The sequence below is a fragment of the Salarias fasciatus genome, chromosome 8 (assembly GCF_902148845.1).
Source record: "Salarias fasciatus chromosome 8, fSalaFa1.1, whole genome shotgun sequence".
Classification (NCBI taxonomy): Eukaryota; Metazoa; Chordata; class Actinopteri; order Blenniiformes; family Blenniidae; genus Salarias; species Salarias fasciatus.
Window position 1 is genome coordinate 15,492,383 of NC_043752.1, and position 14,854 is coordinate 15,507,236.

Sequence of the window (14,854 nt, forward strand, 5' to 3'; positions counted from 1 at the left end):
TTACTGGAGCAGGTGTTGTAGTTGCTGGAGGAGGTGTTGTATTTGTTGGAGGAGTAGTGCTGACTGGGGCAGTTGTTGTAGTTCCTGGATCAGTCATGGTGACTGCAGCAGTTGTTGTTTCTGGTAGAGTTGTTGTGGTTAGTGGAGCAGGTGTTGTAGTTGCTGGAGTAGTAGTGGTGACTGGTGCAGGTGTTGTAGTTGCTGGAGGAGTAGTTGTGACTTCACCAGGTGTTGTAGTCGCTGGAGGAGTTGTTGTGATGACTGGAGAAGGTGTTGTCGCAGCAGGAGTAGTGGTGACTGGAGCAGCTGTTGTTGTTGCTGGAGGAGTAGTTGTGACTGGTACAGGTGTTGTAGTTGCTGGAGGAGTTGTTGTGATTACTGGAGCAGGTGTTGTAGTTGCTGGAGGAGTTGTTGTGATTACTGGAGCAGGTGTTGTAGTTGCTGGAGGAGTTGTTGTGATGACTGGAGCAGGTGTTGTAGTTGCTGGAGGGGTTGTTGTGATGACTGGAGCAGGTGTTGTCGCAGCAGGAGTAGTGGTGACTGGAGCAGCTGTTGTTGTTGCTGGAGGAGTAGTTGTGACTGGAGCAGGTGTTGTAGTTGCTGGAGCAGTGGTTGTGACTGGAGGAGGTGTTGTCGTTGCTGGATGAGTGGTTGTGACTGGAGCAGGTGTTGTAGTTGCTGGAGGAGTGGTTGTGAATGGAGCAGGTGTTGTAGTTGCTGGAGTAGTAGTGGTGCCTGGTGCAGGTGTTGTAGTTGCTGGAGGAGTAGTTGTGACTTCAGCAGGTGTTGTAGTCGCTGGAGGAGTTGTTGTGATTACTGGAGCAGGTGTTGTCGCAGCAGGATTAGTGGTGACTGGAGCAGCTGTTGTTGTTGCTGGAGGAGTAGTTGTGACTGGAGCAGGTGTTGTAGTTGCTGGAGCAGTGGTTGTGACTGGAGGAGGTGTTGTCGTTGCTGGATGAGTGGTTGTGACTGTAGCAGGTGTTGTCGTTGCTGGATGAGTGGTTGTGACTGGAGCAGGTGTTGTAGTTGCTGGAGTAGTAGTGGTGACTGGTGCAGGTGTTGTAGTTGCTGGAGGAGTAGTTGTGACTTCAGCAGGTGTTGTAGTCGCTGGAGGAGTTGTTGTGATTACTGGAGCAGGTGTTGTCGCAGCAGGATTAGTGGTGACTGGAGCAGCTGTTGTTGTTGCTGGAGGAGTAGTTGTGACTGGAGCAGGTGTTGTAGTTGCTGGAGCAGTGGTTGTGACTGGAGGAGGTGTTGTCGTTGCTGGATGAGTGGTTGTGACTGGAGCAGGTGTTGTAGTTGCTGGATTAGTAGTGGTGACTGGTGCAGGTGTTGTAGTTGCTGGAGGAGTAGTTGTGACTTCACCAGGTGTTGTAGTCGCTGGAGGAGTTGTTGTGATTACTGGAGCAGGTGTTGTAGTTGCTGGAGGAGTTGTGATTACTGGAGCAGGTGTTGTAGTTGCTGGAGGAGGTGTTGTATTTGTTGGAGGAGTAGTGCTGACTGGGGCAGTTGTTGTAGTTACTGGATCAGTCATGGTGACTGCAGCAGTTGTTGTTTCTGGTAGAGTTGTTGTGGTTAGTGGAGCAGGTGTTGTAGTTGCTGGAGTAGTAGTGGTGACTGGTGCAGGTGTTGTAGTTGCTGGAGGAGTAGTTGTGACTTCACCAGGTGTTGTAGTCGCTGGAGGAGTTGTTGTGATGACTGGAGAAGGTGTTGTCGCAGCAGGAGTAGTGGTGACTGGAGCAGCTGTTGTTGTTGCTGGAGGAGTAGTTGTGACTGGTACAGGTGTTGTAGTTGCTGGAGGAGTAGTTGTGACTTCACCAGGTGTTGTAGTCGCTGGAGGAGTTATTGTGATTACTGGAGCAGGTGTTGTAGTTGCTGGAGGAGTTGTTGTGATGACTGGAGCAGGTGTTGTAGTTGCTGGAGGGGTTGTTGTGATGACTGGAGCAGGTGTTGTCGCAGCAGGAGTAGTGGTGACTGGAGCAGCTGTTGTTGTTGCTGGAGGAGTAGTTGTGACTGGAGCAGGTGTTGTAGTTGCTGGAGCAGTGGTTGTGACTGGAGGAGGTGTTGTCGTTGCTGGAGGAGTGGTTGTGACTGGAGCAGGTGTTGTAGTTGCTGGAGGAGTGGTTGTGACTGGAGCAGGTGTTGTAGTTGCTGGAGTAGTAGTGGTGCCTGGTGCAGGTGTTGTAGTTGCTGGAGGAGTAGTTGTGACTTCAGCAGGTGTTGTAGTCGCTGGAGGAGTTGTTGTGATTACTGGAGCAGGTGTTGTCGCAGCAGGATTAGTGGTGACTGGAGCAGCTGTTGTTGTTGCTGGAGGAGTAGTTGTGACTGGAGCAGGTGTTGTAGTTGCTGGAGCAGTGGTTGTGACTGGAGGAGGTGTTGTTGTTGCTGGATGAGTGGTTGTGACTGCAGCAGGTGTTGTCGTTGCTGGATGAGTGGTTGTGACTGGAGCAGGTGTTGTAGTTGCTGGATTAGTAGTGGTGACTGGTGCAGGTGTTGTAGTTGCTGGAGGAGTAGTTGTGACTTCACCAGGTGTTGTAGTCGCTGGAGGAGTTGTTGTGATTACTGGAGCAGGTGTTGTAGTTGCTGGAGGAGTTGTTGTGATTACTGGAGCAGGTGTTGTAGTTGCTGGAGGAGGTGTTGTATTTGTTGGAGGAGTAGTGCTGACTGGGGCAGTTGTTGTAGTTACTGGATCAGTCATGGTGACTGCAGCAGTTGTTGTTTCTGGTAGAGTTGTTGTGGTTAGTGGAGCAGGTGTTGTAGTTGCTGGAGTAGTAGTGGTGACTGGTGCAGGTGTTGTAGTTGCTGGAGGAGTAGTTGTGACTTCACCAGGTGTTGTAGTCGCTGGAGGAGTTGTTGTGATGACTGGAGAAGGTGTTGTCGCAGCAGGAGTAGTGGTGACTGGAGCAGCTGTTGTTGTTGCTGGAGGAGTAGTTGTGACTGGTACAGGTGTTGTAGTTGCTGGAGGAGTAGTTGTGACTTCACCAGGTGTTGTAGTCGCTGGAGGAGTTATTGTGATTACTGGAGCAGGTGTTGTAGTTGCTGGAGGAGTTGTTGTGATGACTGGAGCAGGTGTTGTAGTTGCTGGAGGGGTTGTTGTGATGACTGGAGCAGGTGTTGTCGCAGCAGGAGTAGTGGTGACTGGAGCAGCTGTTGTTGTTGCTGGAGGAGTAGTTGTGACTGGAGCAGGTGTTGTAGTTGCTGGAGCAGTGGTTGTGACTGGAGGAGGTGTTGTCGTTGCTGGATGAGTGGTTGTGACTGGAGCAGGTGTTGTAGTTGCTGGAGGAGTGGTTGTGACTGGAGCAGGTGTTGTAGTTGCTGGAGTAGTAGTGGTGCCTGGTGCAGGTGTTGTAGTTGCTGGAGGAGTAGTTGTGACTTCAGCAGGTGTTGTAGTCGCTGGAGGAGTTGTTGTGATTACTGGAGCAGGTGTTGTCGCAGCAGGATTAGTGGTGACTGGAGCAGCTGTTGTTGTTGCTGGAGGAGTAGTTGTGACTGGAGCAGGTGTTGTAGTTGCTGGAGCAGTGGTTGTGACTGGAGGAGGTGTTGTTGTTGCTGGATGAGTGGTTGTGACTGCAGCAGGTGTTGTCGTTGCTGGATGAGTGGTTGTGACTGGAGCAGGTGTTGTAGTTGCTGGATTAGTAGTGGTGACTGGTGCAGGTGTTGTAGTTGCTGGAGGAGTAGTTGTGACTTCACCAGGTGTTGTAGTCGCTGGAGGAGTTGTTGTGATTACTGGAGCAGGTGTTGTAGTTGCTGGAGGAGTTGTTGTGATTACTGGAGCAGGTGTTGTAGTTGCTGGAGGAGGTGTTGTATTTGTTGGAGGAGTAGTGCTGACTGGGGCAGTTGTTGTAGTTACTGGATCAGTCATGGTGACTGCAGCAGTTGTTGTTTCTGGTAGAGTTGTTGTGGTTAGTGGAGCAGGTGTTGTAGTTGCTGGAGTAGTAGTGGTGACTGGTGCAGGTGTTGTAGTTGCTGGAGGAGTAGTTGTGACTTCACCAGGTGTTGTAGTCGCTGGAGGAGTTGTTGTGATGACTGGAGAAGGTGTTGTCGCAGCAGGAGTAGTGGTGACTGGAGCAGCTGTTGTTGTTGCTGGAGGAGTAGTTGTGACTGGTACAGGTGTTGTAGTTGCTGGAGGAGTTGTTGTGACTTCACCAGGTGTTGTAGTCGCTGGAGGAGTTATTGTGATTACTGGAGCAGGTGTTGTAGTTGCTGGAGGAGTTGTTGTGATGACTGGAGCAGGTGTTGTAGTTGCTGGAGGGGTTGTTGTGATGACTGGAGCAGGTGTTGTCGCAGCAGGAGTAGTGGTGACTGGAGCAGCTGTTGTTGTTGCTGGAGGAGTAGTTGTGACTGGAGCAGGTGTTGTAGTTGCTGGAGCAGTGGTTGTGACTGGAGGAGGTGTTGTCGTTGCTGGATGAGTGGTTGTGACTGGAGCAGGTGTTGTAGTTGCTGGAGGAGTGGTTGTGACTGGAGCAGGTGTTGTAGTTGCTGGAGTAGTAGTGGTGCCTGGTGCAGGTGTTGTAGTTGCTGGAGGAGTAGTTGTGACTTCAGCAGGTGTTGTAGTCGCTGGAGGAGTTGTTGTGATTACTGGAGCAGGTGTTGTCGCAGCAGGATTAGTGGTGACTGGAGCAGCTGTTGTTGTTGCTGGAGGAGTAGTTGTGACTGGAGCAGGTGTTGTAGTTGCTGGAGCAGTGGTTGTGACTGGAGGAGGTGTTGTTGTTGCTGGATGAGTGGTTGTGACTGCAGCAGGTGTTGTCGTTGCTGGATGAGTGGTTGTGACTGGAGCAGGTGTTGTAGTTGCTGGATTAGTAGTGGTGACTGGTGCAGGTGTTGTAGTTGCTGGAGGAGTAGTTGTGACTTCACCAGGTGTTGTAGTCGCTGGAGGAGTTGTTGTGATTACTGGAGCAGGTGTTGTAGTTGCTGGAGGAGTTGTTGTGATTACTGGAGCAGGTGTTGTAGTTGCTGGAGGAGGTGTTGTATTTGTTGGAGGAGTAGTGCTGACTGGGGCAGTTGTTGTAGTTACTGGATCAGTCATGGTGACTGCAGCAGTTGTTGTTTCTGGTAGAGTTGTTGTGGTTAGTGGAGCAGGTGTTGTAGTTGCTGGAGTAGTAGTGGTGACTGGTGCAGGTGTTGTAGTTGCTGGAGGAGTAGTTGTGACTTCACCAGGTGTTGTAGTCGCTGGAGGAGTTGTTGTGATGACTGGAGAAGGTGTTGTCGCAGCAGGAGTAGTGGTGACTGGAGCAGCTGTTGTTGTTGCTGGAGGAGTAGTTGTGACTGGTACAGGTGTTGTAGTTGCTGGAGGAGTTGTTGTGATTACTGGAGCAGGTGTTGTAGTTGCTGGAGGAGTTGTTGTGATTACTGGAGCAGGTGTTGTAGTTGCTGGAGGAGTTGTTGTGATGACTGGAGCAGGTGTTGTAGTTGCTGGAGGGGTTGTTGTGATGACTGGAGCAGGTGTTGTCGCAGCAGGAGTAGTGGTGACTGGAGCAGCTGTTGTTGTTGCTGGAGGAGTAGTTGTGACTGGAGCAGGTGTTGTAGTTGCTGGAGCAGTGGTTGTGACTGGAGGAGGTGTTGTCGTTGCTGGATGAGTGGTTGTGACTGGAGCAGGTGTTGTAGTTGCTGGAGGAGTGGTTGTGACTGGAGCAGGTGTTGTAGTTGCTGGAGTAGTAGTGGTGCCTGGTGCAGGTGTTGTAGTTGCTGGAGGAGTAGTTGTGACTTCAGCAGGTGTTGTAGTCGCTGGAGGAGTTGTTGTGATTACTGGAGCAGGTGTTGTCGCAGCAGGATTAGTGGTGACTGGAGCAGCTGTTGTTGTTGCTGGAGGAGTAGTTGTGACTGGAGCAGGTGTTGTAGTTGCTGGAGCAGTGGTTGTGACTGGAGGAGGTGTTGTCGTTGCTGGATGAGTGGTTGTGACTGTAGCAGGTGTTGTCGTTGCTGGATGAGTGGTTGTGACTGGAGCAGGTGTTGTAGTTGCTGGAGTAGTAGTGGTGACTGGTGCAGGTGTTGTAGTTGCTGGAGGAGTAGTTGTGACTTCACCAGGTGTTGTAGTCGCTGGAGGAGTTGTTGTGATGACTGGAGAAGGTGTTGTCGCAGCAGGAGTAGTGGTGACTGGAGCAGCTGTTGTTGTTGCTGGAGGAGTAGTTGTGACTGGTGCAGGTGTTGTAGTTGCTGGAGGAGTAGTTGTGACTTCACCAGGTGTTGTAGTCGCTGGAGGAGTTATTGTGATTACTGGAGCAGGTGTTGTAGTTGCTGGAGGAGTTGTTGTGATGACTGGAGCAGGTGTTGTAGTTGCTGGAGGGGTTGTTGTGATGACTGGAGCAGGTGTTGTCGCAGCAGGAGTCGTGGTGACTGGAGCAGCTGTTGTTGTTGCTGGAGGAGTAGTTGTGACTGGAGCAGGTGTTGTAGTTGCTGGAGCAGTGGTTGTGACTGGAGGAGGTGTTGTCGTTGCTGGATGAGTGGTTGTGACTGGAGCAGGTGTTGTAGTTGCTGGAGGAGTGGTTGTGACTGGAGCAGGTGTTGTAGTTGCTGGAGTAGTAGTGGTGCCTGGTGCAGGTGTTGTAGTTGCTGGAGGAGTAGTTGTGACTTCAGCAGGTGTTGTAGTCGCTGGAGGAGTTGTTGTGATTACTGGAGCAGGTGTTGTCGCAGCAGGATTAGTGGTGACTGGAGCAGCTGTTGTTGTTGCTGGAGGAGTAGTTGTGACTGGAGCAGGTGTTGTAGTTGCTGGAGCAGTGGTTGTGACTGGAGGAGGTGTTGTTGTTGCTGGATGAGTGGTTGTGACTGGAGCAGGTGTTGTAGTTGCTGGATTAGTAGTGGTGACTGGTGCAGGTGTTGTAGTTGCTGGAGGAGTAGTTGTGACTTCACCAGGTGTTGTAGTCGCTGGAGGAGTTGTTGTGATTACTGGAGCAGGTGTTGTAGTTGCTGGAGGAGTTGTTGTGATTACTGGAGCAGGTGTTGTAGTTGCTGGAGGAGGTGTTGTATTTGTTGGAGGAGTAGTGCTGACTGGGGCAGTTGTTGTAGTTACTGGATCAGTCATGGTGACTGCAGCAGTTGTTGTTTCTGGTAGAGTTGTTGTGGTTAGTGGAGCAGGTGTTGTAGTTGCTGGAGTAGTAGTGGTGACTGGTGCAGGTGTTGTAGTTGCTGGAGGAGTAGTTGTGACTTCACCAGGTGTTGTAGTCGCTGGAGGAGTTGTTGTGATGACTGGAGAAGGTGTTGTCGCAGCAGGAGTAGTGGTGACTGGAGCAGCTGTTGTTGTTGCTGGAGGAGTAGTTGTGACTGGTACAGGTGTTGTAGTTGCTGGAGGAGTTGTTGTGATTACTGGAGCAGGTGTTGTAGTTGCTGGAGGAGTTGTTGTGATTACTGGAGCAGGTGTTGTAGTTGCTTGAGGAGTTGTTGTGATGACTGGAGCAGGTGTTGTAGTTGCTGGAGGGGTTGTTGTGATGACTGGAGCAGGTGTTGTCGCAGCAGGAGTAGTGGTGACTGGAGCAACTGTTGTTGTTGCTGGAGGAGTAGTTGTGACTGGAGCAGGTGTTGTAGTTGCTGGAGCAGTGGTTGTGACTGGAGGAGGTGTTGTCGTTGCTGGATGAGTGGTTGTGACTGGAGCAGGTGTTGTAGTTGCTGGAGGAGTGGTTGTGACTGGAGCAGGTGTTGTAGTTGCTGGAGTAGTAGTGGTGCCTGGTGCAGGTGTTGTAGTTGCTGGAGGAGTAGTTGTGACTTCAGCAGGTGTTGTAGTCGCTGGAGGAGTTGTTGTGATTACTGGAGCAGGTGTTGTCGCAGCAGGATTAGTGGTGACTGGAGCAGCTGTTGTTGTTGCTGGAGGAGTAGTTGTGACTGGAGCAGGTGTTGTAGTTGCTGGAGCAGTGGTTGTGACTGGAGGAGGTCTTGTCGTTGCTGGATGAGTGGTTGTGACTGTAGCAGGTGTTGTCGTTGCTGGATGAGTGGTTGTGACTGGAGCAGGTGTTGTAGTTGCTGGATTAGTAGTGGTGACTGGTGCAGGTGTTGTAGTTGCTGGAGGAGTAGTTGTGACTTCACCAGGTGTTGTAGTCGCTGGAGGAGTTGTTGTGATTACTGGAGCAGGTGTTGTAGTTGCTGGAGGAGTTGTTGTGATTACTGGAGCAGGTGTTGTAGTTGCTGGAGGAGGTGTTGTATTTGTTGGAGGAGTAGTGCTGACTGGGGCAGTTGTTGTAGTTACTGGATCAGTCATGGTGACTGCAGCAGTTGTTGTTTCTGGTAGAGTTGTTGTGGTTAGTGGAGCAGTTGTTGTAGTCACTGGATGAGTTGTGGTGACTGGAGCAGGTGTTGTAGTTCCTGGAAGTGTTGCAGTGAGTGGAGTTGGTGTTGTAGTTGCTGGAGGAGTTGTTGTGGTAACTGGAGGAGGTGTTGTAGTTGCAGGAGCTGTTGTTGTGGTGGCTGGAGCAGGTGTTGTAGTTGCTGGAGGAGTCGTGCTGCCTGGAGCAGGTGTTGTCCATCCTGATAGAGTTGTACTGACTGGAGCAGGTGTTGTCAACCTTTGTGGAATTGCTGTAGTACCTGTGGCAGGTGTTGTCGATACTGGTGGGGTTGCTGTGTTTACTGGGGCAGTTGTTGTCGATCCTGTTGGAGCTATTGGGGCAGATAGAGCAGGTGTTTTATATAGGTCCTGGTAAATCATCAATTTTTGACATTGGTGGTTTATTTGAGTGGCAGCTGACGTGTCTGTTACATTTGAAGAAAAACTTCTCACAACCACTATCTATCTATCTATCTATGAATTGATTTCTAATAAAATAAGCCTCAGTATCATAGTTTTTGCCTGTCATTTAGCTAGTGAGGATAATTCAGTTAATGACAAATGGGTAAGTTACAGGGTTTGTTTATTACTTCTTTTTTTCATGTGGTGAAATCGTGTCTGAGTTGGCACTGAAATTCTTCACCAAAAGTACTGATTTTTTTTTTCCAGAAGTCTAAAAAACCTCTGCAAATGCACAGTGCATGATTAAAACTGCATTATCTTTTTTGGAAACTATTTACAGAAGCTGAATACCACCGTTGTGCAATTGTTTGTTTCACTGCATACTTTAATGATAATGCAGGATATTTTATGGCTTAAAAAGCTGTGTCATACCTCAAGCTGAAAAAACATTCTGAAAATGTGTCAATAAAAATTATCGGTGATAAAGTCCATTGCTTTGCTAACTTTAAGTGAATAGAGGAAACCTAAACACTTTGCAACACAATTCACACAACGCAATTTAATTTCAGTTTGAGCGTGTACTTTGAAGTAAAAACTGGATGTAGGCTGGTTGGTAAAAGCAAGGAATTGGAAGGTTTGTTAAAATGGTGCACATTCAAACTCTACAGTCAAACACTAAAACTGTATTTCTCATTTTGTTTGTAAAATTGGTCCAGATCCAAAAGATTGGCAAGGAAAAACTAAAACTCAAGTTAACTGTGAATCTGTGGTCCAGTACATTTGTAGTAAGGATCCTGAGTTACACTGAAGAAAAAACTTGATGCTGAAGAGAATTAAAAAATAAACATCTGACAACATCTGACTGATAAAAAAAATCATGGTTGAACAAAGTTTTATCCAAGAAGCCAGTGGATGTTTTACATGTTTGCAAAGATATATTTTGCTTGAGATAGTAATTTCTTGAATTCGAAATATGACCGCAGTTATATTTGTTGATTTTGTGTGAAAATCAAAAATTAAAACAAAAGACAAAATGATTCCCCTGCTTTACTACATTCAAATTGCTACATATTTTAAATGACTGCTTGTAGTTCTCTTAAACACTGGAAAACGTATTTATCAAAAGATTAGATAACTTCATTGAGAAGAATAACTGATTAACAGACAGTCAATCTGTTAACTGGATTCAGAGAAAACAGATCAACATCAATGGCAAGAATGGAGTTAACAGAAGAAATTACCAAATTTGAAATTAGCTCACAGGACGTATGCAGTAGGGATTTTCATAGACTTTCAAAGCATTTCTTATAATTAATAATTATTTGCAGATGATACTAATATCTTTTGTTCTGTGGAAAATCTGCAGCAGCTTTTAGAGGTGATTGCAAAATTCACTCAAAAAATTAAAACAGCAGTTTGACGTAAACAAATCATTAAATCTGAGCAAAACTGAATTCATGCTATTTGGTAATTGTACAATTCTTGCTCATAAACAAGTACAAATAATTATCATTAATGTACATATTGAAAGAGTAAAGGAAAATAAATTGCTGGATGTGATACTGGACCACAAAATCAGGTGGAATCTTCAAATCAAAACTGGCAAACAGCATTGCAATACTGGGAAAAACAGGTTTCTTTTTTGATGCGAGATGACATCATATTTAGTACTCATAAGTTGTATTCCCATATCTGTGTTATTGTGTGGAAATTTGGGGTAACACATACAAAAGTGAGTTCCAACCACTATGCAAACTGCATATTCAAAGAGTAAAGGAAAATAAATTGCTGGATGTGATACTGGACCACAAAATCTGGTGGAAACTCCAAATCAAAACTGGCAAAGAGCATTGCAATATTGAGAAAAGTTTCTTTTTGGATGATAGACCACAGCCTATTCAGTACTCATAGCTGGTATTACCATATCTGCGTTATTGTGTGGAAATTTGGGGTTACACATACAAAAGTGAGTTCCAACCACTATTCAAACTGCAAAGAAGAGCAATCAGTGCCTGCATAAATGGAGCACATGAACACATAGTCACATGCATTGAAATTCTGGGAACTGGTGAAATTTATAACTCCACAAATTCCATTTAAAACAAGAAGTAGTTCAGTTCAGAGCAATATACAGAAAATGTTTTGTGTCAGGGAGGGAGGTTATAACTTCAGAGAAAAAAGTTAATTTGAAAAAAATATTGTGTTCGTTCAAATAATTGCAAAAACTCACCAGCAAAGATGACCACCATCCAAAGGACCAATAGGACAGTGGTTTTCAGAGCCATTGGAAGAGAACCGCGATGGACCAACAACATGAGAAAACCAGTGCAAGATGTGACTAGTCCACGTTTTAGTGCACTAAAGCTCTGGATGATGTGGATCCTGATATTTTTAAGCATCTGCCACTCCTATAAATGAGACTTAGAGACACACCTAAAATGGGTTTATCTGTATTTTGAACTTCCATGACACACTTTCATATCTGTTACTCATGCGATTATGTAAAATTTGTGACACACTCTCTGTGACTTATATGATTGCTGAAATTGCTAAATCAAACAAAAATTTCAAAACCACAGTGTGGAATACAAAGAAAAGAACATCCTGTCTAAATTTCACTCTTAACGTCAGCATGACAAGACGAAAAAAAAAAAATCTAGAGAAATTGTGTTTCACATTTGTGTTTGTATTTGAAATGTGCTACAGGGCACCGTCAACTCTGGACAAGGCACCAGTCCACCACAGGACAAAGAGACACACAGCCACACACACTAACACCAAATTAAAGTGAGCAAGCTTCAAATACACATCTTTCAACTGTGTGATGCACAGTGCATGATTAAAATATATGATCATTTTTTGGAAACTATTTACAGAAGCTGAAGTCCACAATTATGTAGTGATTTGTGTCACATGTACCTTGGAGCAAGAACTGGATGTAGACTGGTTGGTAAAAGCAAGGAATTGGAAGGTTTGTTAAAACGGTCCACATCTAAACTCTATAGTCACTCACTTAGACTGTATTTCTCATTTTGTTTGTAAAATTGGTCCAGATCCAAAAGATTGGCAAGAAAAAACTAAAACTCAAGTTAACTGTGAACCTATGGTACAGGACAATTGTAGCGGGGATCCTGAGTTACACTGAAAAGAAAAAAGCTTGATGCTGAAGAGAATTAAAAACTAAACATCTGACAACATCTGACTGATAAAAAAAAAAATCATGGTTGAACAAAGTTTTATCCAAGAAATTAGAGGTTGTTTTCCATGTATGGAAAAATATATTTTAGTTGAGATAAATTTCTTGAATTTGAAAAATGATTGCACTGACATTTGTTGATTTTGTGTCAAATCAACAATTAAAATTAAAAGACAATATGATTTATCCGCTTTACTACATTCAAATAACTACATGTGTTAAAATGACTCCTTCTAGTTCTGTATAATATTGGAAAAGGTGTTTATCAGAACATTACATAACTTCTTTGAAAAGCATAATTGATTAAAAGTCAAGCTGTTAATCGGATTCAGAGAAAACAGATCAGCATCAATGACAATAATGGAGTTAACAGAAGAAATTACCAAATTAGAAATTGGATCACAGGAAGTATGCAGTAGGGATGTTCATGGACTTTCAAAGCATTTGATATAATTAATCAAGACATATCAGTAAATTAGAAAGCATTTGTATCAACAGTGTTGTAGTGAAATGGCTGAGAAGCTCCATTGGGAACAGACAGTGGTTTGTGCAGGTGGGTGATCAAATATCAGCTTTGCTAAACATGACCTGTGGGGTCCCGCACGGTTCTGTGTTTGGACCAAAACTCTTTATTGCGTTCATCAATGATTTATATAGAGCATCAAAGATAGTAATATTTTGTGTTATTTGCCGATGATACTAATATCTTTTGTTCTGTGGAAAATGTGCAGCAACTTTTGCAGGTAGTCGCAAAATTAATTCAAAAAATGAAAACAGCAGTTTGACGTAAAGAAATTATCAAATCTGAGCAAAACTAAATTTATGCTATTTGGTAATTGTCCAATTCCTGCTGATACACAAGTACAAATGATTATCAATACTGTACATATTCAAAGAATAAAGGAAAATAAACTGCTGGATGTGATACTGGACCACGAAATCTGGCGGAAACTCCAAATCAAAACTGGCAAAGAGCATTGCAATATTGGGAAAACAAGTTTCTTTTTGGATGATAGACCACAGCCCATTCAGTACTCATAGCTGGTTTTACCATAGCTGTGTTATTGTGTGGGAATCTGGGGTAACACATACGAAAGTAAGTACCAACCACTATTCAAACTGCAAAAAAGAGCTATCAGTATCTGCATAAATGGAGCACATGAACACACAGTCACATGCATTGAAATTCTGGGAACTGGTGAAATTTAAAACTCCTCAAATTCCATTTAAAACAAGAAGTAGTTCAGTTCAGAGCAATATACAGAAAATGTTTTGTGTCAGGGAGGGGGGTTATAAATTCAGAGATTAAACTTAATCTGAAAAAAATATTGTGTTCGTTCAAATAAATTCTAATTGTAAAAACTCAGCAACAAAGATGACCACCATCCAAAGGACTGATAGGACAGTGGTTTTGCGAGCCATTGGAACAGAACTGCAATGGACGAACAACATGAGAAAACCAGTGTAAGGTGTGAGTGGTCCACGTTTTAGTGCAATAAAGCTTTGGATGACGTGGATCCTGACATTTTTAACCATCGGCCACTCCTATAAATGAGTCTTGGGGACACACCTTTTATGGGTTTATCTATATTTTGAATTTCCATGACACATGTTCATATCTGTGACTCATGCAAGACAAGAAAAAAAAATCCTGATAAATTGTTTCACATTTGTGTTTGCATTTGAAATGTGTCACAGGGCACCGCCAACTCTGGACAAGGCACCAGTCCACCACAGGACAAAGAGACACACAGCCACACACACTAACACCCATTTAAAGTGAGCGAGCTTCAAATACACGTCTTTGAACTCTGGTATGTCGTCAGAGAACCCGGAGAAAACACACTGAGAACAGAGACCAGAAGAACACAGAAGCCCCAAAATCTAATCTCGCCCTCTTGCTCTCTTTATGGTCTTCATGTCTTTATACCCTTCCATCTTCAGGCCAGAAACTCCTCAAGGGCCCAAAAACACAGTTTAAAACCCCGGAAGACTGATTCTTTCAGACTGTTGCCCGCAGACCCGTGAAACACGCTCTTGTTATTCTGCGTGGCCGAGTCTGTGGACTCTTTCAAAACAGACTTAAAGGATCTTTCATTCAAGGAAACATTTGGCTGAATATTCACTGGATGAATCTGTGATATGTTAAAGTGTATACATGTCTTTTACTGCACAGAACTTTGATTTTTTTTTCTGTGAAAAGCATTTTTTTAATAGACTTTATTTACGGACTTGTTTAAAACGGGCAGGACTGCTTGACAAGACTAGCTGGGAACACCTGGATAGAGGAGAAGGAAAGTGGGGCATGAGGTCTACAGTAAGGGACAATAACATTTCCTATGGTACTGCAAAAGGTTTTGTTCCAATCTTGACCTGGACCACTTCCAATAACAGCGATATAACCAAATCAATATGAGCAGGGTTTATCAAATGTAGGACAAGCGTGTGCGTAAAAAGCCCAACGATAGATGCATAAGAACGTCAGCAATTCTGCTGCGCAATGGAAAGAATAAAATATGAATTAAGATAAACCTTTATTATTCTCACAAGTTGGGAATTGCGTAACAGCCCTGTGTGGACAGCCACACACAAACAAAGCTCTAAAAATACAGAAGTGGAAATATGAATATGGTGATGAGCATTGATAGAAGCAGCTGTCCTTCTGTACATTTTTCACTTTTCACCTGTCTGTACATTAGTGAAACATATCAAGTGTCCTTTTAATTTTTACTCCATTACATTTTGCAGCGTCTGTAATTTTTTCTGAACTGCATTTCTTTAATGCATGTCTTTACGTTTTATGATTGATCAGTCACCACAATGTTGGAGAGTGGGTTGTATCACTCTGTGCAGCATACGGTTGCAATAACCGGCACAATATTTACAGCAGATAATGTGGAGATCACCCTGGAGTTACCGATTGCCAGCACATGCAAGATGTGCAAACTACTTATTTTTCAAGGATTTTAGGTCCCCAGCTTCAACTGCAAGCTTAACGGGGTAAC